The sequence below is a fragment of the Protopterus annectens genome, chromosome 1.part0 (genome assembly GCF_019279795.1).
Source record: "Protopterus annectens isolate FY-2018-M chromosome 1.part0, PAN1.0, whole genome shotgun sequence".
NCBI classification, from domain to species: domain Eukaryota; kingdom Metazoa; phylum Chordata; order Ceratodontiformes; family Protopteridae; genus Protopterus; species Protopterus annectens.
In genome coordinates, this window is record NC_056725.1 from 1,181,264,948 (window position 1) to 1,181,290,979 (window position 26,032).

Below are 26,032 nucleotides of genomic sequence, written 5' to 3' on the forward strand. Positions count from 1 at the left end.
GTGGGGGCCACACTCCCCAATATGGGGGGGGGTTGCACCCTCCACACCCCCAATGAAGAATACCAACTCTGAGATCGCACTACAGTGGGGGAAAAAGGCAAATTCCCGATGATGGCCAACGATTGTTTTTTGCCATGAAAAACTTCAATTAAATGGCTGTTCAATAAATTTGTTTTGACAAAGTGGGTTCGATTAATACTGGTTCGACAATGAGTATATGATGAAGTTATATAGATCCGAATTTAGATGTAGTTTCTGATGTGTAAAACTAAAATGGAGGTACACTAAAGTGAGCAATTTATACATTTATGGAAATGTGTACAGCACAGATTTAGTGAAAATCCTTGGAGGGGTGGAAGAAGGCAATGTCTAAGGTCATATAAGATACAAAGCAAAAAGAAATGGAAGAATTCAGGTTGTCAGGCCATTTAAACATATATAGTTTGCTAAGAGATAAATCAGTTACATGGAGGAAAAACATAAAAAGTACAGTTACAGAATGAAGAAAAGAAAGAGCAAAGAACAGATAAAAATGTACATATTCATCGGAATCATTATAACACTTAGAAAAATACTAAAAAGAGGAACATGCAACCCAAGCACTTAATACTCACAAGTGTGACTTGTACATGTAGAGCAAAACCATGTCAGTAATGTTCTTAGCAAAAATAACTCTTAAGTAATGCTGTAGCATTAATAGACATGTTCAAAAATTACTGCCTGAGCTGTCCTTCAGAGTTCAAAAGCACGAACACTAGTGTACCTCTTAAACTGCATGAGGCAAATGAATCTGATAACAGGCATCTCTGTGCTGCTTGCTGTATCCCATAAGGCATTAGCTGTTTGCTGCATGTAATTCATATACAGATGCAGGTCTGACTTTAGCTACGTAACATTGTTATCAGCATAAAAGTAAATGATAAAAGCACAGAAATATTCAAGGGTAAAAGAGGTCTAGATATAATGTTGACAACTGTTCATTTCAGCCTCAGTATACATTCAGTTTACTGACATTTCTTTTTTCAAACAGCATCTCTTCATGATTATGTGACCAAAGTGATCAGGCGAGAGAATGTCCAAGTTATCCTCATAATACCATTTAGTTATATACATAATCACAACTAAGTCAATCAATCATAGTACTTTAACCAAAACTAGTGTAGTTTACCAAATGGATTAAAGTCAGAGTTGGTAAATGGTGGAAAGATTCAGTGAAAACTCATGGAGTGGAAAAGGTAATGTGTAAGGGCCTTCTCCTATTTGGCATTTATTTTTCAGACATCCAAGTGAATATTCCTGAAGTGCGGTTGACCAGCTCTGCAGATGATTGCAAGTTGGGCACAGTAATACACTCATCCTCTGATAATAAACTGCTCCAAAAAGGGCTGGAATATGTACATACCAGGAGTAGTGAAAACAGTCTCAAGCTAAATGCAAAAAAAGGCAACATAGTAGCATCTGGAATAAAAGTTGTCCCCACTTCCTCTGTTATAAGTAGCACTCCTCTTCAACCAAATACAATCATAAGAGACCTGGTTACATATGTGGACAACTCTCTCTCTCATTCAGTTATGATGTTTCTACAATAGTCAGGAGATCCTGCTATCTAATGTTCAAGGGAATATTTTCAAGATCCAAAGAAGTCATCTTACCCCTGTACTCTTCCCTTATCAAACCCATCATCAAATACAGTGCAACCTTCGGTAGTACAACTCCAAGCATATCGCTCAAATGGAAAGGTACCAATGATTTCTAACTAAAAAAATAAAACAAAATCTTATAATTATCCTGAGAGATTATTACAGTTCTTCTTATAGTCAGTAGTCCACTGCTTTTTGAGCTGTGAAAGATCCAATCCTATTTGACCTCCAGTTTCTTTGTAAACCAGTGGCTTTGTTAACAATCATTCTATGGACTCACTGGTTTTAATTCAATGGATTCACAGCCTATGGAATGAGTTACCAGTACAGATCAAACGAAGAACTACTTTGTCTACCTTTAAGGCTAGTCTTGATGCTTGGAAGGGCAGTCACAAATTTACACCAGGGTTATCGTATATGACCCGGCTTTATTTGGGAGGTCGGCACTATTTAGTACTCATAAATGGGGGCAAGAACTTTTAAGTATGTATACTTAAAAGTATTTATAGCTAAGGCTCTTCTGTGGATCTTGAAGATATTCCCTTGCCTCCCCCAAAGTGCCTTTTTAGGCAAGGTCTCAAAAACAACATTAGCGATGTGTAATTAACCAATCAGAACCAAATAAGGGTCATACTGTAAATGCTAGGAGCTTAAACCAAAGACTGCACTCCTAAAAGCACTTCTATCACTAGAAAATGCAGATGTCTGTGCAGTCACAGAAACCTGGTTTAAGACGTCACAGAGTAGCCGGCCCTGCAAGGTACAATGCTTTCCACACCTTTAGACCACAAAATGAACGCATGAAAACCAAAGGAGGTAGTGTTTCAGTCTATATTAGAGATTTATTTTTATTTAGTTTATTTATTTTATTTGACATTTGCATCTGGGTTAGTCCAACTGAGCTAAAAAAGCCCATTTTCAGTGGAGACCCGAGGAGAAAAGCTCCAGTATAGTGACATAATTATTTACAGAAAGTAAAAATACTAAAAATACTAAACAATATCATGATGGCAGAAATATACATATAAAAGTACATGAACCTAATAAAGATACAAAAGAAGTAAAAGTAGATTGTAATGGTGTATTAAGGCAGTAAAAATATTTTAAACTAACAATAGTAAAGTTTAATCCTCTTTTTTGGAAGGTGGGAGAGAGATGAAGGAGGAGGTATGAGAACAGGAAGATTGTAAAGAGAGGTTTAGTAGGGTAAAGAGACAGTGTTAAGTGAGGCAAGTATAAGCAATAATTATGAGGGTTATAGTAGTCTGATATGTGGAGTAGGGAGAAAAAGACAAGGGAATGGCAATAAAAAACAGTATAGGAGTAGGTGAGATTTATGAATGTTATAGTTGGTTGAGTAGAAAGTGGTAGTGAATTAGGTAGGGTCATGACAATGGTAGGTAGTAATTAAGTAGAGTCATGACAGTGGTCAGACCGGGAGTCAAGTAGAAATTGTTTTAGCTCTTTTTTGAAGTGTACGGGGTGTGGGGTGGTTCTAATGTGTGATGGGAGTTTGTTCCAGGCCTGGGCTAAAGTGTGTTTGTAGAGAAGTTTTCCTATGCTTTTGTTAGATTTATAGATGGCCAGGAGTTGTTGATTGTTTGTACGGAGAGAGCAAATGGGAATATGATATTTAGCATGGGAGCATAGAGAGGGGCAGGCTTTGAGTTTGTTCAAAATGGTGTGAAGGATTCTAAATTGTGTTAGTTGGAGTTAGGCAATTTCTAGCCATTGGAGCTTGTTGAGAGAAAGGCAGTAGTGTGAGCTATATGGTAAATTGGTAGCAAAACTAGCTATTTTGTTATATGTTTGTTCTAATTTAGTTAAAAGTGTGGTCTGGATATTTGTAAGGATTGGGGCTGCATAGAGAAGGGAGGGGAGAAGGAGTGCTTGTGTCAGTGAGAGTTTTGTGTCGGGGTAAGGAATTTTCTGTTTCTGTATAATAGTCCTAGTTTTTGGTGTCTTTTAATATTATGTTGAATGTGCAGGTTAAATTTCAGTTCTTCAACAATAATGGTACCTAAACGTTTAGTATGGGGGTCAACTATAATAGTAACTGAGTCAAGGGATGTAACGACAAAGGTAGATTTATAGTGAGTGAGGGGTCAGGGGAGGAATAATAAAAGTTTAGTTTTTTTGGATTTAGGTGGAGCTGATTGTCAGACAGCCATTTTACATGGAAAGGAAATAGTTTTGGGTGCATGTGTGGAGGTCAGTGATGGTGTCTGAGATGGTTATGAGTGTTGAATCATCAGCGTATTGTATAAGTGAGGATTGTGTGCAGGCCGTGTGGAGGTCATTAGTGAAGATATTGAAAAGTAGAGGTCCAAGAATGGATTTGCAGGAAGGAGTAACAGGAAGTAAGTCATCTCGTTGATTGCTGCCTATTGGAGAGGTAAATTGTAAACCAGTCCAGAGTGGGTTGTGAGATGTTGAGATTGGATAGTTTAGACAAAAGTAAAGGGTGAGAGACAGTGTCAAAGGCCTTGGAGAGGTCAAGGAAAAGGCAGGATACTAATTGATTGTTGTCTTTGGCTTCAGCTACTGTGTGGGTAAAAGATAATAGTGCAGCATTAGTACTATGGTATGGCCTGAAGCCATGCTGTGTGGGTGTTAGTAAGTTTTCCTAGAGAAGAAAATTCTTGAGTTGTGTGTGGATGCATGTTTCAAGTAGTTTTGATAGGGGTGAAAGTATAGCGATGGGCCTGTAGTTAGCTGGAGCAATAGAATTTGCACCTTCTGACTGATTGCTAGTGTAAAAGGATTTCCACATGTCTGGAACTGTGGCCTTTTGTATGGATCTGTTGATTAGTAGAGTAATAGGATAGGCAATGGATTTGATGGCAAGTTTAAGGAAGGTAGGAGGCAGGTTGTCTGCAGAAGGAGAGCAAGGCTTACGTTTATGGAGGAGGGACTTGATATAGGTAGTAGAGATGGGTTTGAGGGGGAAAAGGGTTTTACTTTGTAGAATGGGAGAGGTAAGTGAAGGGTTTGGGTTATGACTGGTATGTGTTAGTTTTTGAATAGTACCAATGAAGAAGCTGTTGAGAAGGAAGGCAGTTTCTAGTGGGGTAATGTTAGGGAATGGGGAGGGTTTGGAAGGGTTGCCTGGATGAAGGATTTTGTTTACAGTAGACCAACATTTTTGAAGATTAGATTTTCTGTTGAATTGGGCTGAGGAGTAGAAAGTTTTCTTATCATTGTTGATAAATTCACCTCACATCTAGTTAGACTGCATAACTCCTTGTTGTTGCTCCAGGTCCAGGTTACAGTGAGTAAGACCCCCATTCAAGTCCTAGCCAGTTATAGATCCCCCTCCATAGGTCATGACACCCACAGAGCCTACTTAACCAAACTGAAGACAATCCAAATTTTACCAAACACACTGGTTATGGGTGATTTCAATTATCCCACCATCAACTGAGAAACATACTCTAGCCCAAACTTTGTGAATTCAAATGCCCTGAAACACATTGTCCATACTATGACAAAAGGAGCAAACATTCTAGTCTGGCCCTCACCAACATGTAAAACAGGTTACTGCTTCAACTGTTGAACCTCATTAGTTAAAACTGACCAAAAATTAGTCACCTTTGAACTGACACCAATACCAGAACTCACAAAGGGTGAAATCAGACTAAAGACCAAGGCAAACTATACCTTCCTAGGTGAAGGTATAAATGTATTCCAAGCCCCTCCCCAAGCTGAAAGTGGTAACTACACCAAAGCGTACACTAAAGCCCTGTGCAATCACTTGCATAAGTGTATAAACTGAGCTGTACAAGATAGAATCAAAGCCAGAGCCCCAAGTAAAATCAAGCTGGCATGGTGGACTTCCAGCATCAAAAAACTCTCCAATAAATGCAAAAAGTTGTTGTCCAAGAAAACAAAGAAAAGGACCCAGCAATGTAAAATTACCCTCCTCAGCCTTAACAGGCAAATAAGACAACTTGTCAAATCCTCGAAGAGCTCCTTTGAGAGGAACATAAGAAGTACTGTCAAGGATAACCAAAAGGCCTTTTACAATTATGTACGTAATCTAAAGGGTAAGACCCAAGCATGTGCAGAACTGGTGGCCAGTGGTATCACACACACACACACTGACCCCACCGAGATAGCAAACCTGCTAGTGGATAAGTCTGCTGAAAATTTCACTTCCTTATCTCCTCCTAACTTACAACAAACCCTCCCTGAAGCACCCCCCCTCCACCTTACATATCTGAAAAGCAGGTCCCCAAAGCCCTGTCCAAGGCAAAGAACACGTCCTCTATGAGACCAGATGACATCCCAGGCTGTCTTCTAAACAGGCTAAAATATGAACTAGCATCAGCACCTTTTTCAATCATAGCCTAACCACAGGCTTTGTTCCTACGGAATGGAGAATAGCTACAGTTATTCCCCTCCACAAAGGTAGCCTAGCAAAAGACCTGGGGAATTACAGACCCATAAACCTGACCAGCCTCATCTTTAAGGCCATGGAACGTATCATTAAGGACCTCATAAATAAAGACATAGGTGACCTCCAAACCCTTGATCCTACCTAATTCAGCTTCATGAAGGGCCGATCCTGCCTGTTAAATCTGGTGGATTTCTTTGAAAGTGTGACCAAGGCAACTGATGAGAGCAAATCTGTGATGGGTTGACAACTGGCTCACAAACTGGACACACACACTATCAAAGTGGGTGGCTCCACATCACCCAGCAGACCTGTTACCAGCGGGGTACCACAGGGGTCAGTGCAGGGCCCCCTACTGTTTGGTATGTACTTCTCAGAAGTTCAGGTCAAAACTAAAGGGCGGTGGCTGGCCAAGTTTGCAGACGACTGCAAACTAGGTGCAATCATTGAATCCCTAAATTATGTCAGTATACTCCAGGAGGGTCTCACACAGACCAGCGACTGGTGTATTAGTCATGGTCTCAAAATGCAACATCATTCCCTTGGGCACAAACACTATCAAATCAATGACAATACTCTAAGTACCAATGAAGTGGTAAGGGACCTGGGAATCACAGGTTGACCGTGACCTTAACTTCAACCACCACATGATCTACCATTGTAAGGAAAGCTTTCCACATAGCTCACTTGATTAGTAAAGGCATTGCCGTGACAACAAAAGAAGTTATAATCCCCCTATACTTGGCACTTATCCAGCCCATAATTGAGTATAATGCCCCATTTGGTATGTACCATTCTAAGCACCTACAGCAATTAGAGGGACCTCAGAGGCTTTTAACAAAGAAGATCAAAGGACTCCAGCATGTGTCTTACATGGACCCACTAAAATCCCTGTCACTATACTCCATATTGTATAGACTTCTCAGGGTATACTTATGCCTGGCCTACAGAGCAACCAAACCTAATGAACTTACTGCATATCCATAAATCAAATGGGTCTAGCGCTATCCATTCCAGGGACTTAAATATGGCCTGCATCTTAAATAGGACATGCTGGATAGACAGATTTATCTCCCAGCGATTGCCATTTCTTGGGAACAGGCTAGCAATTCATGTGAAACAGAGCACCTCTATGACACTGTTCAAGAGGAACCTGTATGAGTGGATGGGCCACTGTAAATTCTTACCATGGATAGCACCCACAACCCTCTTGGACATGGGCAGTCATCACTAAATGCAATCTTGGGTATTGACTAGTACTTCTATGGTATTACATTGGGTTGAAATAGCTAGGCTTAAAAATAGGCTTGCCAAACATCCAGAATTCTTCTGGACTGTCTGGAATTAAGGGACACTGTCTGGAAAATGGAGACTGCTCTGTATTGTCCGGAAAAAAATTAAATCTTTTCTTTTAATTAAAAAAAAAAAACTTTTTTTTTTAAAGGGCATTCTTCTTTAAGAACGGCCTATGCATCCGATTGCACAGAAGCAGAGACTGTTTATGTCTTCGTGTTCTGGGTGGCATGGGTAAAATTTGAATTCCAGAAGTTTGGACTGAGCAGCAGCTGCAGACCACTACAAAGTACAAACAGTCAGACAAGTGAGAGGTATGTGTGACCCACCAGCAGCTTGGGAAAAAAATGATGATGCTTTAATGTAACGTTAAGACATAATGCTATACCAGCATAAACTGTTAATTTGTAATTGCAGTTGGACAGGGATGTAGCCAGAAATGTATGTTTTCTAATCCAATCTTATGCTGTTCTGTTACCCCCACACCTAACTGTTATTTAAAAAAATGAGTGGCCTGCAGCATTCATGTTACAGCCAAACAGCATAATTACTTGTTTGTATTTTGTGCATTTTATTTAAAGATTATCTTTTCTCTTAAACTGGAGTTTTAAAATGTGCCCCAAAGTGCTCAAAGTTGTGACAGAACTTGAGATTCACTCAGTAATTAGATAACATTTTTTCCAATCATAAAACAGTTAATAATAATGAAAATGTGCATGTTTGCTAGGAGAATTTTACACTGTGGAAAAACTTTTGTCTATTTTAATGCTGTTCTGTATTTTATCGGATGGTATATGCAAAAGCAATTTACTTCTTATAAAAGCATTCTGACATTTTTAGATTTGGATGTGATTTGGTACAGCTATTGCTTGTTTTCTTTATCTGCAGCTCTCCCCCTACTCTGTCTCTAACTATTCATATATATGCCTTCTTTTCTTAAATATTAACATATTGAAGTATACTTATTCAGCAGGGTTAGGCAATGAGGCCAGAATCAAGCTATCAGTCAGTGAGTTTTCTACATTAAACTAGTTTACTAACAGTCTTTGTTTTGGTTTTCATGCATATTTATAACATAGCACCAAAGCATGAAAAATAAATATTCAAGTTTAAAGTAATTTAACTTAAACCATTCCACATACATTACTAATATGTAATGTATTTGGTGAGCAATCATATATATATATTATTCTTAATTTCAGTTCCCTAGACTGTGTGCAGATTTCCCCTTTTTATACTAGTTTCATCTTTCACACTGCCATACCTGCATCTTGTAAATAGTATTTACTTATACTGGAGACTCATCTTTATTTCTGTCAGAATTTACTCACCATTATTTTACAATTCATTTCTTAAATTTCATCCACTAACTTTATTATTTTTTGGCATCTTGGACTTACTTCCAGTTTCTATTTCCATGTTTTCTTTTTTTCTTAGCAGCTATCGGTATTAAACTTAGTACTGTTTTTTGTCATCATAATTTACTGATGTGTTTTTAGTTACAATTATTTAAAATGTGCAAATACTAAAATATCAATAAAATCAACAAATGTCTAAATATGTAGCGAGGGCATAAAAGTGCCTGCATACTACATTTCTCCTCCCATTGTAGGAATAACCGGTAGCCCCTTGACAGCTGTTTGAAGTGCTCAGACAGGTTGGTAGGATACCAACAACTCTTTTAGACAAGTAGGTACCATATGGAGAGAGTCAAGGTATTTTATTACAAAAATCTTGTATATCAGCCTTGATGCCACTGTCACAGCAGCATGTGTAAATATAAAAATACTATGTGTATATATATATATATATATATATATATATATATATATGTATGTATGTAAGTATGTATATGTGCATGTGTGTATGTATATGTATGTGTGAGAGGCCTTTTATGGTTGAAATGTTCTGAATTGGGCAGTTTTGTCATTATTGGTTCATATGCTTTGTTTCATTGCTTACTGGAAAATGTTCAAAAGTATAAATTTAAAACACGCTCTAACAAGTGGTGCTGTTTTATACAAGGGACATAATTTAATTATTATAATTTAATATAATCAGGAAGGTGAAACAAATAATTTTGCATGGTCTTAAAAATGTGTGCAAGGGGCCTATGATTTGAAAACTGGCCAGATGTATTTTCTTTGAATGTTGGTTTCAATGCTCTTTCAGTGAATGTGAGTTTCAAAGGCAGAGAAGTTTTAATGCTAAGTCTGTTTTCATTGTGAGACTGTATTGCTTTGTTTAGCAAATGTCTATCAGTGTTTGTGCTATAAAATTTGAAATAAAAGTTTTAAATAAAATCCAAATATTTCTAATCATTGTAGAAGTAAAGCAGAAGAAAGTATTCACACTGAAAGTTTTGAACAGTGTTAAAACATCCCTCTCCAAAGCCAAAAACACAGCATCAATGGGACCAGATGGTGTCCCAGGCTGCGTTCTACATGGGCTCAAAGATGAACTAACCCCTCATCTAAACACACTGTTCAGTCTCAGCCTCTCCACAGGTTACGTACCCACAGAGTGGCACACAGCAATGGTTATTCACTCCACTAAGGTGGAGCCACAACAAACCCCAGAAACTATCGCCCTATAAGACTGACTAGCTTGGTCTGCAAGGCTATGGAGCGCATCTTCATGGAACTCATTAACAGAGACATTGGGAACCTCCAGACACTGGACCCAACCCAGTTCAGCTTTGTTAAGGGCAGATCATGCCTCTTAAACCTGGTGGACTTCTTTGAGACAGTTACCAAGGCTATAGACAAGGGAAAGGTGGTACACACAGCCTACCTACACCTTGCAAAGACCTTCGTCAACATTCCCCATTCGGGTATTATAGACAAACTCACCAGCCTGAACATAAACCCCTATGTCACAAGATGGGTTGCCAATTGGCTCATGGACAGAACCCACATGGTGAGAGTTGCGGGAGCTAGGTCCGACTCTAAACCAGTTACAAGTGGCGTTCCTCAGGGCTCATTCCTAGGACCCCTCCTGTTCGGTATATACTTCTCAGAGGTTCAGGCAAGCACAGGAGGACTATGGCTGACCATGTTCGCAGATGACTGCAAACTAGGGGCTATAATTGACTCTCTGGCTGACACAGACATTCTCCACTGGTCTCACTGAGATGGATACCTGGTGACAAAATCATTGCTTCAATCTAAATGCCAAAAAGTGCATAGTCATCCCCTTTGGAAAAAACAAAGTACCCACAAACTACCACATAGATGGTAGTCCCCTAAATACGGAAAACATAATAAGGGATCTGGGGACCCAAGTAGATAGTAATCTCACCTTTGATAATCGCATTGCCAAAGTGGTTAGAAAACCCTTCTATGTGGCCCACCTAATCACAAAAGAGTTTGCATCCAGATCAAAAGAGGTCACTACTCATCTCTCATCAGACCCATCATAAAGTATAACGCCCCATTTGGGATGTACCTTACAAGACACCTGGAACAGCTGGAAAAACCACAGAAGTACCTCACCAAGAGGATCACTGGCTTCAAACAGATGCCCTATGCAGCTCAACTGAAGAAACTCCAGCCGTACTCGGTTGCATACCGCCTACTCAGAGATGATCTCTGCCTGACATACAAAGCCATGTCCAATCCAGAATTGATGGACATGCTCCACCTAAAGAAAACCTTATCCCCTCGAGCCACATGCTCTAGGGATCTAAACCTCACCATAACAATAAATAGGACGTGCTGGAGGGATAGATTCCTGTCCCAGAGACTTCCCATACTTTGGAACAAGATCCCGATCTACATTAGGCAGAGCTCCTCACTAACACTCTTCAAGAGAAACCTTGACAAGTGGATGGGAAACAGAAAGTTTACCCCGGGGATCACTTCAGTGGCTCTGCTGGACAGAGACACAGGGAACTAATCTAAGGGGGCAGTGAAAGCCAACACATTTTGGCTAGGCTTATAAATGCCTTCGGGCAGATAGCCTAGTACCTACCTATGAACCTATGGCAACTGGGGAGAAATGGAGAAATAGCCAAGTAATAGGACACTGGAATGGCTGCGTGGGGGGGTTGGGGCCATATCAAAATTACATGCATTTTGCTTTCACGTACATGTCCAGAATTTTTGACATGTAAAGTTGGCAACCCTACTTAAAAATGACCTCCGGGTCGATACCCTAGTAATCTCCTATGATCCTATGGTCACTGTAATTACTTGCCTAGTAATGTTCCTGTGATCCTAAGAGTAAGTATAACTGGAATGACTGATGGGATCAGAGGTGGATTATCATTATTATCAACCAGACTAGTTTAAACAAAAATATATTTTTTACTTTAAAAAAGAGTCGATTGTGTAATAACACTTATTATCACAGTCATGGCCTTGCACTGAAAGGGCTCAGTTGAGATGGCTGGCTGATGTACTGCACACATATGTATTTAGGTATGAGTTTACATATATGCAGTACATCGGTAAAACATGCTTTATGCCAGTGACACTGGGACAATAAAGCATATGCCCAACTTGTTAAAGTTGTTTCTTAATTTTTAAGTGGGTGCACACAGTATAAAGGTTGAAGGGGGGCGTTAAAATATATTGATACTTATTCTTTTGGAACTTGTTACTTAATCTGTGATGGCAACAAACTGATTTTATTTTTCATGTCAGATGAAAACATTTTGAAGGTGTTAATTATAGCTTACCAAGCCTGAAAAGCCTGTTTCTAACAAATTAAATAACACATATGTAGGGCGGAGGGCTGGATAATATAAAGTTTAGGTCTAGTATTTGTTTACTAAAAGTGCAAGCCTTTGCCACAATACCATTTACTTATAGCTTCCAAATCTAGGATGTATTTACCTAAGTACAAGGTCAGAAAGGCAGAGTGCTGCTGACTGTAATTTTACACCAGTGCTGTTCAGTTAGATGATGTTATAATTTGTCAGTTTATCCTGACAGTGACAGGTTATCATTACAAACCAGGAATATATCAGATCTTTCTCCTGCAATCCTAGCACAATGAGTGCATTTTCATGCTGCAGATAATAAGCCCCATGTTCACAGGTAAACAAAGAGCATTCCTACAAATATGCACTACTTAGGTACTGACCCACTGTTAAATGCAGGAGGGTGCGGCAATGACATCTTATAAATTATGAGGCAAAATTCACTTAGCTATACATTGTAAGTAATTCAACTACACCTCTATTAGTTTCTTTAATACACTTGTGCCTTTCAGAAATTACTACAATCATGCCCAGTTTTCACATTTCATAATTTTTGACTCTACTCGCTTTTTTGAGTGCCTTTCATCCCACTTTGCGTGGAAAATAAATGCCTATAATTTTACATAACTATCTCCATATACAATCGGTGTCCTATAAGACTGGCAATTCATGCATCAGTATGCAGCCTCAGGTAATATGTTCCTTCTGTTGCTTTCGTGTCCTTCCTGATCTGGAAGGACGGCTACAGATTTATGCTGCTAATGAGCTCACAACTTGTTTTCCTGTAGCACTAGCCAACTGAAACGGAAGATATGCTCATCCTCTTGCACCCAAGGCGTCTTGTTCTTTATTCATGTCACAGAAGATTCTAGAATTCTAGGATTTCTATCTACAGCAATTTGGAAATGTGGTGGTGTCGTTTGTATGTGAATGCATCTTCTACCCAGGAGTAGTACAGCTGAAGCAAATCCCAGAGATCTGTCACTGACATTTTAAATACCGCCTATTGACTTTAGTGAATGCTTGGTAAAGTCCAGTAGTTCATAACACAGTGTGCACAAATCCCTTCTATTACAAGTAATTCAATTGCTTACAGTGTAAATTGAGACAACATAAAATGGATTGCTTTGGCAAACTAAATGGATGGAAGATTTTCTGTCTAGTATACGTGCACCTGATACTGTTGTCTTTTAAGAGACCCCGGAATGGTGTTCTGCACTGAGATTAATTGGCCCACCAAATTATTCACCTGTAAACTTCTACCCTCTCCCCACCATTCAATAAATGCCTTAAAAGCTTGTAATGTACCTAAAAATAAAATGCTGAGATGTAGACACTATGTAGGATGCCCAGTAGCTTATGAATGAGGACACATTATCTAGCTAGTTATGATTCTAGATATTTATAAAGCCTACTGCAGTATACTCAACATATTATGGTACCTTTAGAGTTTATTTTTAGTCTGTCAAGAGTGAGGGTAAATGGAAGTGATAAAATGAGACCATGTTGGTATTCTGTAAATATGTAAAAATCTGAACGATAACATTGATGTCAGTAAGTCATGCACTTGTAAATCCATTAAACTTAGAAAGCTTAAAACTTGTGTCTCTAGAAGTAGCCTGAATGCAAACAGTGCAGCATGAGCTACCTCATAATGCAAACGTGAATGCAAATACAATGAAAATCTAATCTCACAGAAGCAAAACATACTGACAAGTCTATTGAATTCTTTAATGCCTGCTAGTGCATATGTATTTAAGGAAATTAGTCTAAACACTGTGTTAACTCAGTGTTCAAAACATGCAATGTAAAGTAACCAAGCCCTGATGCCAACTGAAAGGTTAAATATTTCTGTTTTTTTAACTCTGTATCTTTACTACGCTTATATAAATTAATGAGCTGTTTTTCTTCTCATTCTATCCTACCTCTAGTGTGCACTTGTATATCTTTTGTTATGGTGCATTTATCCCAGATACTTAGAGTATTAAAAAAAATATTCATTTATTAGCCAAGTAAGTGAACTGGTTCTTCTTGAACCCTCTTCAGCTGTGACCCAGAGCAAAATAACAAGATCAACTGCAACAAATATATGGACGATTAAGTATAGCTAATCAACCAACATGTTACTGACAGGTGGAAGTAAACTAGAGTACCTAAAAAAACAATGTAGACACATGGAGAACATATCAGTGGCACAACAGGTAGCACACTCACCTTTGGTAACGATGGTATCAGTGGCACAACAGGTAGCACACACCTTTGGTAACGACAGTATCAGTGGCACAACAAGTAGCACACTCATCTTTGGTAATGATGGTATTAGGTGCACAACAGGTAGCACACTCACCTTTGGTAATGACAGTATCAGTGGCACAACCGGTAGCACACTCATCTTTGGTAATGATGGTATTAGTGGTACAATAGGTAGCACACTCACCTTTGGTAATGACAGTATCAGTGGCACAACCGGTAGCACACTCACCTTAGATGATGGCAGTATCAGTGGCACAACAGGTATCACACTCACCTTTGGTAACGACAGTATCAGTGGCACAACAGGTAGCACACTCATCTTTGGTAATGATGGTATTAGTGGCACAACAGGTAGCACACTCACCTTTGGTAATGACAGTATCAGTGGCACAACCGGTAGCACACTCACCATTGGTAATGACGGTATCAGTGGCACAACAGGCAGTACACTCACCTTTGGTAATGACAGTATCAGTGGCACAACCGGTAGCACACTCACCTTTGGTAATGACGGTATCAGTGGCACAACAGGCAGCACACTCACCTTTGGTAATGACAGTATCAGTGGCACAACCGGTAGCACACTCACCTTAGATGATGGCAGTATCAGTGGCACAACAGGTATCACACTCACCTTTGGTAACGACAGTATCAGTGGCACAACAGGTAGCACACTCACCTTTGGTAATGACAGTATCAGTGGAGCAACAGGTAGCACACTCACCTTTGGTAATGATGGTATCAGTGGCACAACAGGCAGCACACTCACCTTTGGTAATGACGGTATCAGTGGTACAATAGGTAACACACTCACCTTTGGTAATGGTGGTATCAATAGCACAACAGGTAGCACACTCACCTTAGATAATGGCAGTAACAGGTAGCATACCTACCCTTTGTTCTGGAAGTCCAGAAGGCTGGGAGTTTTATTCCCACTCCAGGTAACTAGATTTTCTGATATCTCAGCACAGCATTAGTGGGGTATGGCATTCCTGAATGTGTTGTCCTTCAGATGAGACATTAAACCGATGTCCCATTTGCTTGATCTGGTGGTCCTTTTGGTGGATATAAACTATCCCATTGCACCTATTAAAAAAAGTAGGGGGAAGTTCCCTGATGCCATGGCCAAATTACTCCTAGCAGTAGAAATGCCATAAACTATTCCATTGCACCTATTAAAAAATAGGGGGAAGTTCCCTGATGCCATGGTCTAATTACCCCTAGTAGTAGACATGCCACTTTTGGTTTCTCCTGAAAAGAGGCTATTAGAATAGTGGAAATAACCTGGTCAACAAACGCGCGCGTGCGCGCGCACACACACACACACACACACACACACACACACACACACACACACACACACACACACACACACACACACACACACACACACACACACACACACACACACACACACACACACACACACACACACACACACACACACACACACACACACACACACACACAGAGACTTTCACTGACATTGGCCCTTCACAAAACCTTTTACATTAAGCTGCCAACTCCAGTCACACACTAAAAGCCCATACACACAACACATTTTATTTTAATAATCTTCAGCACTCGCACATTTCTAAGTGAAAGACATCCACACATGTGCTTCTTTCCCCACCTATGCAAATGATAAAATTTTGCCCTGCCTTTTATTAATTGTGACTTGGGCTGCCTATATCTGTTGTATAGTGTGGGCAACCTCTATATGGGTAAGAACAACCTAATATTGGTTTTGCATGCATAATGTTTGCTGCAGTGTATCTGTTTTACTGTGATCTACTCTAGGTTCATAGGTATATATTAGGATAACAACCACCAGGGCCTTTATAACATAGCCATGCAATCCAACCCAGTTGTGTCCCTATGTATCATGTAGCATTTATTAGGATAGGGTATGTTAGTTAGAAAGCTTCTAGAGGTTATGTGGGGGTATGTTACTTTGGGCATTACTGTCTGCCTCTGTCTATCAGAGACATGGGGGCCAGACTTCAGGTGAATTTCCAATTTTCCATCCATTGGTCAAGGTTACACTTAAATAGGTTTTGGAATGGACTCTGCTTCACACGGATGGGAAGCATGTTCCAAAATATGGGAATCCTCTGAGACACATCTATCTCATTAACATGTCTTATTTATGTTACAAGCAAAATTTAAATACTTGGATCTAGTGGTTCTGATGCTCTACATTTTGTGGATGTAGAAATGGTCCATTAGAGCTGGATCCAGGGATATCCTGTATGCCAGGCAGAGATCACCTCTCAGTAACCCGCAAGAGACAGAATATAGAGATAGGGCTTTAAGGTGATCCATACAGGACAATGTGTTTATATCCTGGGTTTTCCTGGTAAGTAACCTTTGTAAGCATTCCAACTGTTGAAAATGTCCGGTCAGGTGCATGCTGAGAGGGACATTATACTCAATGATGGATCTAATAAAGGGATGAATAAAGCAACACTATGACTTCCTTGGGTCTGGATGCCATGCCATTACTTAGAAGTTGGACAACATAGAAATATTTTTCTCATTAACTTGGCAACAAGTTGGTCAAAGGCCAAATTACTCTCTGCATATGTTCCCAGAACCCCGATTAGTGGGTGAACTTTTAGGAGTGTCTTACTGATGGAGTAATTAGTAGACTGGGTGGCAGTTTTCCCAAAAGGCACTATAATGCATTTGTTGGTATTGAGTTTTAATCTGTGAGTGTGCCACTAGTCATTTGTCTATGTTAGGCCCACCACTTGTAAGATGTTTGTGTTATGGGGGAATGCATAGCTCCCAATTTGCAGTCATCTGCAAACCTGTTCAGCCAAAGGTCCTTGACATTAGCCTTTACCTCCAAAAAGTAGATGCCAAATAAGAGCTGTTCCAGCATAGATACCTGAGGTATCCCATTGATGACTGTTCTCATACTGGAGGTGAATTCACCAATTCTGACTTTGTGTGTCCTGTCTGTGAGCCAGCTGCTAATCCAGTGAGGTATATAGGGGTTTATGCCCAGCTTGGTCAATTTGTCAACTTTACCTGAGTGGGGTATTGTATTGAATGCTTTAGCCAGGTCTAGGTAGGTTGTCTGCACTGTTTTCCCATCATCCATTGCCCTGGTGACCTTCTCAAAGAAGTCCACCAGGTTTAGCAGGCTTGACCTTTCCTTGACAAAGCCAAACTGGGTTAGGTCCAGTGTCTGAAGGCTGCCTATGTCTTTGTTGATCATTTCTATTATAATTCATTCCATGACTTTCATATTAGACTAGTCAGCCTGCTTTGACACTATAGTTGAAAAGTGACTCAAGTGGTCCTAACAGCTCATGTTTCAAGCTGTTTAGAAGACATCCCAGGATATTGTTGGAGCCCAATGAGGCTGCGATTTTGGCCTTAGCAAGTGCCGCCAGGACCTTTGGGGGGGTATGCTAGTAAGTATGTCATGGATTTCATGGGGTGGGGGGGGGGGTACAGGATGAAGATTGAGTAGAATTTGTCAGCCAGTAGATTTGCTCTGCTCAGTGAAGGTGGCACCATTGACTGCCAGTTTGGAACACTGATGTGTGGTGCCTTTGATGTTTTGGCCATAACTGTAGAAGGTTTTGTGGTTGCCTTTCACATGTGATCCTACCTTGAGCTCATAATTGCCTTGTTGACTTAATTAATCCTCCTAGTTTTCTGTTTAGTTTAGTCTTCCTGATTTTAGCCATGACCTTTTTCCTTTTGTTATATACCCTAATAAGATTAGGAATTCCACCAGTGTGGTTTGTTTTTAGAGTTTGTTTTGGGTTTACTTCTAGTAGGTACAGCAGCTGATGTTGTATCTACTGGAAGTATGTAATGAAGCTACGAATAAATTGCCACTAATTTGCCAGTGCTACTGCATACTGAGTCTGCCTTCATCTGGCTTGATCATCCCTTGCTGCTGGCTCCTCCAACAACTCATATAATTTAGTGTCCACTGCCTAGTGCAAGCAGGTCTGCAGTTTCTGCAAGTTCTCATGCTGCACTAACTGTCTCCTAAGTGTGATATTGTGTATTATTGTACACACACTGACAGTATTTTTCACATGAGCTGAAGCCATGCTGCAAAGCAGCACTGGATGAATCCAGGCAGTGAAAGCATGCTTTCATCAGCCCAAACACATGCTCAGTAATGTTCCTTGTTTGTGACCGGGCATGGTTGTACCCCTGGACTATTTTATTTTGTAGATTTCTGATGGGTGTCATTAGCCAGGGTTCTAGTGCATATCCGGCATCACCAGCAGGATGCCCCTGGAGGAAATCAACCCCTCACAAAATGCTGGCACAAGTAACAAGTGTGCCATATGTGGGAGTCATGGTAACTGCCTAGGTGGCCTGCAGACACATTGTAGATGATACTGTCTCCATTATAGACCACCTGTAAGTTGATGGAATGATACTCATTGTGGTTCCTGCACCTCCTTTCCAGTTCACCAAATTTGACCTTTATATCAATGTGGGTAGAGTCTATGGCCCCCAATACCTCAGGGAAATGGGTTATATCCTGGAATTCCCATATGGTGTTTCTTTGGCCCCCAACACCTCAGGGAAATGGGTTATATCATGGAATTCCCATATGGTGTTTCTTTGGCCCCCAACACCTCAGGGAAATGGGTTATATCATGGAATTCCCAGGTGGTGTTCCCTTGGCCCCCAATACCTCAGGGAAATGGGTTATATCACAGAATTCCCATAAGGAAATGTGGGAACTGCATCTGCTTTTTCACATGCCGAAATATGGCATTGAGAAACTTATGGTGTATTCTCAAAGCAGATGCCTGAGATATCTCAAATGGGTCCCCAGTAGGTCTCTGAATGATCCCTGCAGCTAATATATGTAAAGTTACACATAGTTTAGCTTGAAATGTCTGTATAGCTCATAACACTTGAGTGCCGACATCCTGAAAAAAGCAGACCAAAAATGCAAAAGAGAACATATTGAATATTGTTATTCACTTTACAACCTCCTTTTTACAGGGGGGGAGAAGCATCCCCCTGCTACTCCCCCCAAACTTATATTGACTCCAAGATTGCCATAACTTCGAGAAAAGGGGAAAAGGGAACATTCAGAAAAATGGCCATCAAGGACTTAGTATATATATGTCTGGGTTTTTGGCCATTCAGTCTACATATTACAGGACTCACTGAAATGGGTCCTGACATTTCAAATGGCTACAACATTTTTGATTAACGTAAGAAACTACACCGCTATTAATGCAAATACTCTAGAACTGAAGTTTCAATTTTATCTTTTAGGCTGTAATCTCCTGATCTTATCCAAAGCTATTGTGGTTTTTTTGACTCACACAATTTGGTTGACAGAAAAAAAGAGTAGAAATTCTCTGCTGGTCTACTGACAAAAAACACCACAACACACAGATAAAGTAAGACATTTTATTGTAACTGCATAGGCTTTACAATACAGATATTCAAGTTTTTGCATAAAAATGAGATTTTAATTAGGAGCTCATAAATTATTGATGGTAGCTAGAGCACTTTAATACCTGCTTGTTTTTGCTGCAACCAGGAACAGCAGACATCATTCCTTCCCACTGGACAAAAGACATTTAAAAAAATATATCAGTGTGAGAGAAGTGTGCATCTTCTGTACTTAGCTTAGACTTATGAGACAGATGACTAGTGGGGTAGAAGCATATCTATGTGCGAGAGTGAGCAAATGTGTATGCATGCATGTGCCTGCATGCATGTGTCTGTGTGTGTATCTGCATGCATTTGCACATGTCTAAGTGTGTAATTTCACCCTCAGATCTTTGAAGGCAAGGGTTATGGATACCCTTGAAAGTTGAAGGAGTTCTCCTCTATCAGCAAAATATGGACTACCCATTTTCACATCTGCCTTCAAGAAGAACACCACCACACTCCAGACAATCTCCAAAAGCATCTGTTAATTCATTACCGACTTTCTTCTTCCCTGAGCATCTGTGTATTAGCCTAGAAAAAACAAATGTCTACCTATAAAACAAAGATATAACCTATTGTTAGGATCCCAACTCTGCAAACTTGCTTCCAGTTCTAGATATTTACCCTGCTTGAAACTAAACCTCATGAAAAAAAAACTCCTCATACAACCCAAGACACTAATAACAACAACATCAGCGTAGACGCATTCTGTTCTCTAACATTTTTTCTTTAGCAAGCTCTGCCCATCGACCTAAAGAGAATCAACACGTACTGCAAACTCAGAATGCGACTCAAAACAACTCTCTATCCAAGCCAGTTACTCCTGCTTTAAAACAGGACATATCATCTAAAGTACTAGCCCTATCTCCTTCTCACCTGTCTTCTCCTCTCACAAAATCACTGAAAGTCACACACCTTAGACATTAGTATGAATATTGCGTATTACACCCTGCTTATTTAGTATAATGGACATATATCATTTTTCTATTTAACTAATCTCAGAGATTCTGGTACTCCTTACATTTCTGCCCTTTTTGTTTGTGAAATGCTTTTTTATTTTGCATTTCACCTGGGCAGAACTGGAAATTAGTCAGTATTGACAGCCCCTGTATAACTCCTGCAAACATATATAAACAAATAACTTAATTAATAAGGGTGATCCTGAATGGTACACTAGAACCAGTGTTCATTTAAGAGAGAAGACACAGACAGTTAAAAACATCTAGCACTCCAGTAATGGAAATAATAAATCCCAGTAGAGATGCACTGGAAGTTTTACTAATGCCAGCAACAGAAAATAAAGAAGTCAGAATTTATTAGTCTGTCTTTGCAAAAAAAAATAAATAAAATAAAACAATTCTATGCAAGGTAGAAGTTCTGGTTAAAATGAAATAATAGCAATAATGACAGGTTATAGTGTTGTATTATGGAGAAGCAGGGGCTGCCAAGACAATAAGATGCTAGCTTAGAATGCATGGCTGCCTCTGAACTGGGAACTGTGACATGTATGAACAGGGCAGAATGATCTTCCCAACATAAAATACTGTTATAAACATGTTAAGAGCTATTAGTATGATACACATAACCACATGTTAGCTAACAAACAAAGAAAGATGAGAAAACAAAACCAGTAGCTATCCTGCAGAGTTTGTATACATTAACATGTTGTCAGCTTTAAGTTCTGTCTAGTACCTTAAACAGAAGCATTAGTGAACACACAAAATTGTTATAATGTTCAAATGATGACTATTAGGACCTTACTAACTCGCAAGGATATGGCAACTATTATTAAAATTTGAACTGCAATATAATATAATATCCACACTATTTGCATGGCTAAAAGCAGGTGTCAACATTACACACAACCTCAGCAAGCCTTCATTTACTAACAAACTTCTGAAAATAGCAACACCTTGAGGTTGACCTAAAATGGTCATAATCATGCACTTTCAGTATAACATACATTTGTTGCCATTCAGTATCGTTAATATACGTTAATGTCTGTAGACAGAAAAATTTCTATATGTTCTGATGCCTTGTGAAACTCTTATCAGCATTCAAACTAATTGCAGACATGTCAAAGAATCAAATGAGCAACTTTCCATCTTTCAAGATGTATATAAAAATGACCTTAAAAAACATACCTGACATGTCTGATACCAAATGATCCAGCTGAGAAAAACACACTGCTACTGGTTTATTAAGTGAGATCTATGGTCAGTATAACATACAACAGTATTTTAATCATAATGGAGACTGGTCACACTGCCTTATATGCTTATATCTATATCTATATATCTATTTGTCTATATTGGGTCTATATTATAAGATCGAAACTTTAGGTAGTCAAATACTTGAGGCTCGATCTGTAAATATTGAAAGCTAAAAACCGCAAATGGCCACTTCCGCGAATTTTTCATCAGGGGAAAAATTTGCTTGGCCGTTATGCGGAATTTGCTCTTTTGTCCAATGTAGAGCGATCTTGGAGTTGGTATATTTAGTTAGGGGTGTGTGGGGGGGCATAGCCCCCCACATCGTGGAGTGCAGGAGGGATGAAGGCCCTCACTTGATTTGGGTTTAAAAGTTTCTTCTTTTATACAACCAACTGAATTCTTTCCCTGTGTGGAAGTGGCTGTTCGTGGTTTTTACCTTTCGATATTTACAGATCAAGCTTTAAGTATTCAACTTCCTAAAGTTTCGATCTTATAATATAGACCCATCTATATTATCTATATATCTTAAACTACAGCGATATTTCAGCACATGTAATCTCTGAGTTTAATTCCTGAATTTATAATGGCTATATACACCGATATCCTGCACACAGAGCCTTCATGGATGATCACGGCAACCATCCCATGGATCACAGCTGCTCTTCGTCTGGAGAAAATCCATCAAAATAGAACTGCTCCACCATTACAGACAAAGCTGTTCATTCCTCATGGACTCCCCACCACCACTACCACCTAGACCCAACTTGTAAAACAGGACTAGATCAGATATGTTGCCCATCCCTAAATTAAAGAGAATACTGCAGAGGGCATTAGAAACACTGGACTCCTATAGCACTTAAAACACTGCTAAGACCATTTACAAATAGATCTAGCCATGGTACCTGTCATTTATTTAACAATCAAGAATACAGTAAGCTCCAGTTTTATACTTGGTCATTCACATTAAACATTATTTCATGATTTTTCGATTAATCACCTTTCTTCTAATCACAAATCATTGAAAAATTCATGCAAAATTCATTTAGTCAAATCACAATTTATAGAAAACATCAAATAGAGCAAACCACCACGAGTGACTTTGCCCCCTATAGCCTTCTTATCTAAATAAACTAACTTAATAACCCTTCAGCTGTGAAGAAAATACTACATACCCAGTGAGTGACTGCTGACCCACAAACAGAAAGCACACCAGCAATTACTGTCTAATGGTAACTGCAATCATCCATTTGACAAAAGGACAGATAAACATCTGCATACATTTCTATGTAGTATTAGTTGTCTATTATTGACTGCTACAGTTTCCTAAGAATTGCAATTCAATAAAATAAGTTTCCAGTGAAGTGAGATTTCAATATTATTTCACTGATTTGTGATTCAGGCAATTGCCATTCAACCAAATACATGGATCCCCTTAAACATATTCAAATCTACAAGACAGCTCTGACTCTACAAAAGGCCCCAGCGAACTAAAGCCATTTTGTGGTGGCAGCACTAAAAGATGAAGGAAGAAAGCAAAAAATAAACAACGACGAGGACTAGTTACAGCTTCTCATGGGCAGTGCCCAGTGGCAGGTGTACCCATTAGCAATACAGCCTACTTGAAACCCATGTAGACCAGACTAGTATCTTACATTATTAATAGCAGTGATATTTGCCAGACTGGATGCTACCCAAACTGCCCACATCTGATTTCTTATTGCATTTTGAAAACTGGAGTGTCATTCCACTAATAAGGCAGTCAAGCCTGTAACCTGCCAGGCAATTGAGACTATCACTATGTAACCTGTTAAACTATGGCCTGTCGAGGACAGTGAGAATACCCATAGGGATAAGACTCGTGATAGCTGCACCCTTACCTGGAAGCTGCAGACATGGCACCTGTCCCAGGGAACACACTCTTGACAACCTTTTACATAATCACATACCACAACTTGTCTGTCTTCACACATAATATCAGCCACACTCTACACATTAAAATCAGACAGAGAAATTAAAGCGTTTATGTACATCAACACCCAACAGCTAGACGACAGTGCACTATCAATATATAATGACTAACCACAGTCTCTGAGTCATGCTGTCATTGTAGCTAATAACTTACACCGTACCTGCATGTCATCTAGGAGAACCTCACCAGTAATATGTTAGCAAACAAAAATAAAACAGGGAGCAAGTGAAACGCATTAAACAATCCCACACTACCACTAGAAACACTACCCACACATTGTACAATAGTTCTCATTTTAAAAATATCAACACACAATCATTGCCACTTCACTAGCATCAGACTCCATATCAAAGCATGTTAGCAATTCACTTCAAGCCATATTTGCAATGGTGCTGGATATTTGACTGTGACTTTGATCAATGCTGATTCTAGCTGCTCAGAAACACTCATACACAGATTCATGATTATTTGTAAAAGGATTATTCTTTGACAAACAAATGCATGAATGTGAATTGCTGAAAACTACTTTTAGTGAACACAGTGTCAAGCTTTCCTTTGCAGGGAGGTAAGCCCCTTTGTGTGCCTGTATTTGTGAAGAACCTCATACCCCCTAACTTATTTATATTAACTCTATGATCTCACAACAGTGAAGAAAGTGAAATGCCTGTCATTCTCTGAAACTATAATCTTTGATGAAGATTCACATTTCCTGGTATACTATCTGGCATCTTCAAACCTCAACAGGAGAGTTCTCAGACAAATGCAGGAGTTCATTTTTCTATATTGTCTTAGAAGCATACATTTAATATAAAAGGGCCATTTTGTCTAAATAGCAAAAATTTTGATTCACCATGCATTGGCTTGCAATGAAGGGAGACCATGATTCCTCTCAATAACATAATCTACTCCATAGTTAGAACTCCCCCAATATTTAGGAAGAATTTGCTTCACCTTTCAGTAAACTGTACAGTACCAAATTACTTCACCTGTACTGACATTCCAAGTCATAAACTGCTCCGTAAAATCTCTTAATTTCTTGCCTTAAACTCTCAAGCTTAGTTGTAGTCTGATTTACCTTTCAATCTGAAGAGGGCAGACATGCTTTATGAAACCAAAGATAGCTATGTTTGTTTTCTCTATACCTGGTATCATGTTCAATACGTTGACATTTAAGGCAGTCAGTAAATGCTTTAAACTGGCTCCATTTTCCAAAAATCTGTCTTCAGATAGATTGGAAGGGCCTTTTGTGCACCCTTCTTTTCAAGAAGTGAAATGCAATGAAATAAATGTAAGAAATAATTTATTCTGCTCCTGGAGTCTTAGGGAATTTCTGCTTTGTCCCAGTGATGAATCACCACTCCACAGCTTGGTAAAAACAAGTCCTACATAGACAGACTCAAAAAACACCAGCTATTCTCTGTCGCATATCGTCTACTAAGAGGTGATCTCTGCTTGACTTACAAAGCCATGTCTGACCCACCTCTGTTAGAAATGCTACATCTAAAGAAATCTCAGTCTCCCAACACCACACACTCCAGAGACCTCAACCTCATTACCACAATCAACAGAACATGCTGGAGGGACAGGTTCATAACCCAGAGACTGCCAATGCTGTGGAATAGACCTCCCATACATGTTGAGCAGAGCACCTCACTAGCCCTCTTGAAGAGAAATCTTGATGAGTGGATGGGAAATGGAAAGTTCACCCTGGGGATCACTCCAGTGGCTGTACTTGATAGAGGCACTGGGAACTAACGATGGGCGGCACAATTCCAAGGGACTTCTATGGGCTAGGCTTGTAAAGACCCCAGGTCCATTAGCCTAGTACATGCCTATGAGGCTATGAACCAATGAAGTTTGGAATCTTTATCTTGCAGGAGGTTGATTCCCTAACAATCCTTCCATCAAGGCATTAGCATTGTACTATGGTTTTCACTAGAGCACTAGGTGGTTGTGGTGAGGCAGTGGGTCCTTCATTTCCATGACTCATCAGATGCCATTTAAGAAACAAGTAAAATAAAAAAAATGTAGTAAAATATAACGGCACAGTGGTGCAGTGGTTATGTTGTCACCTCACAGCAACAGGTTCTCCAGTTCAATTCTCGGCTGGGGTGCCTTCTGTGC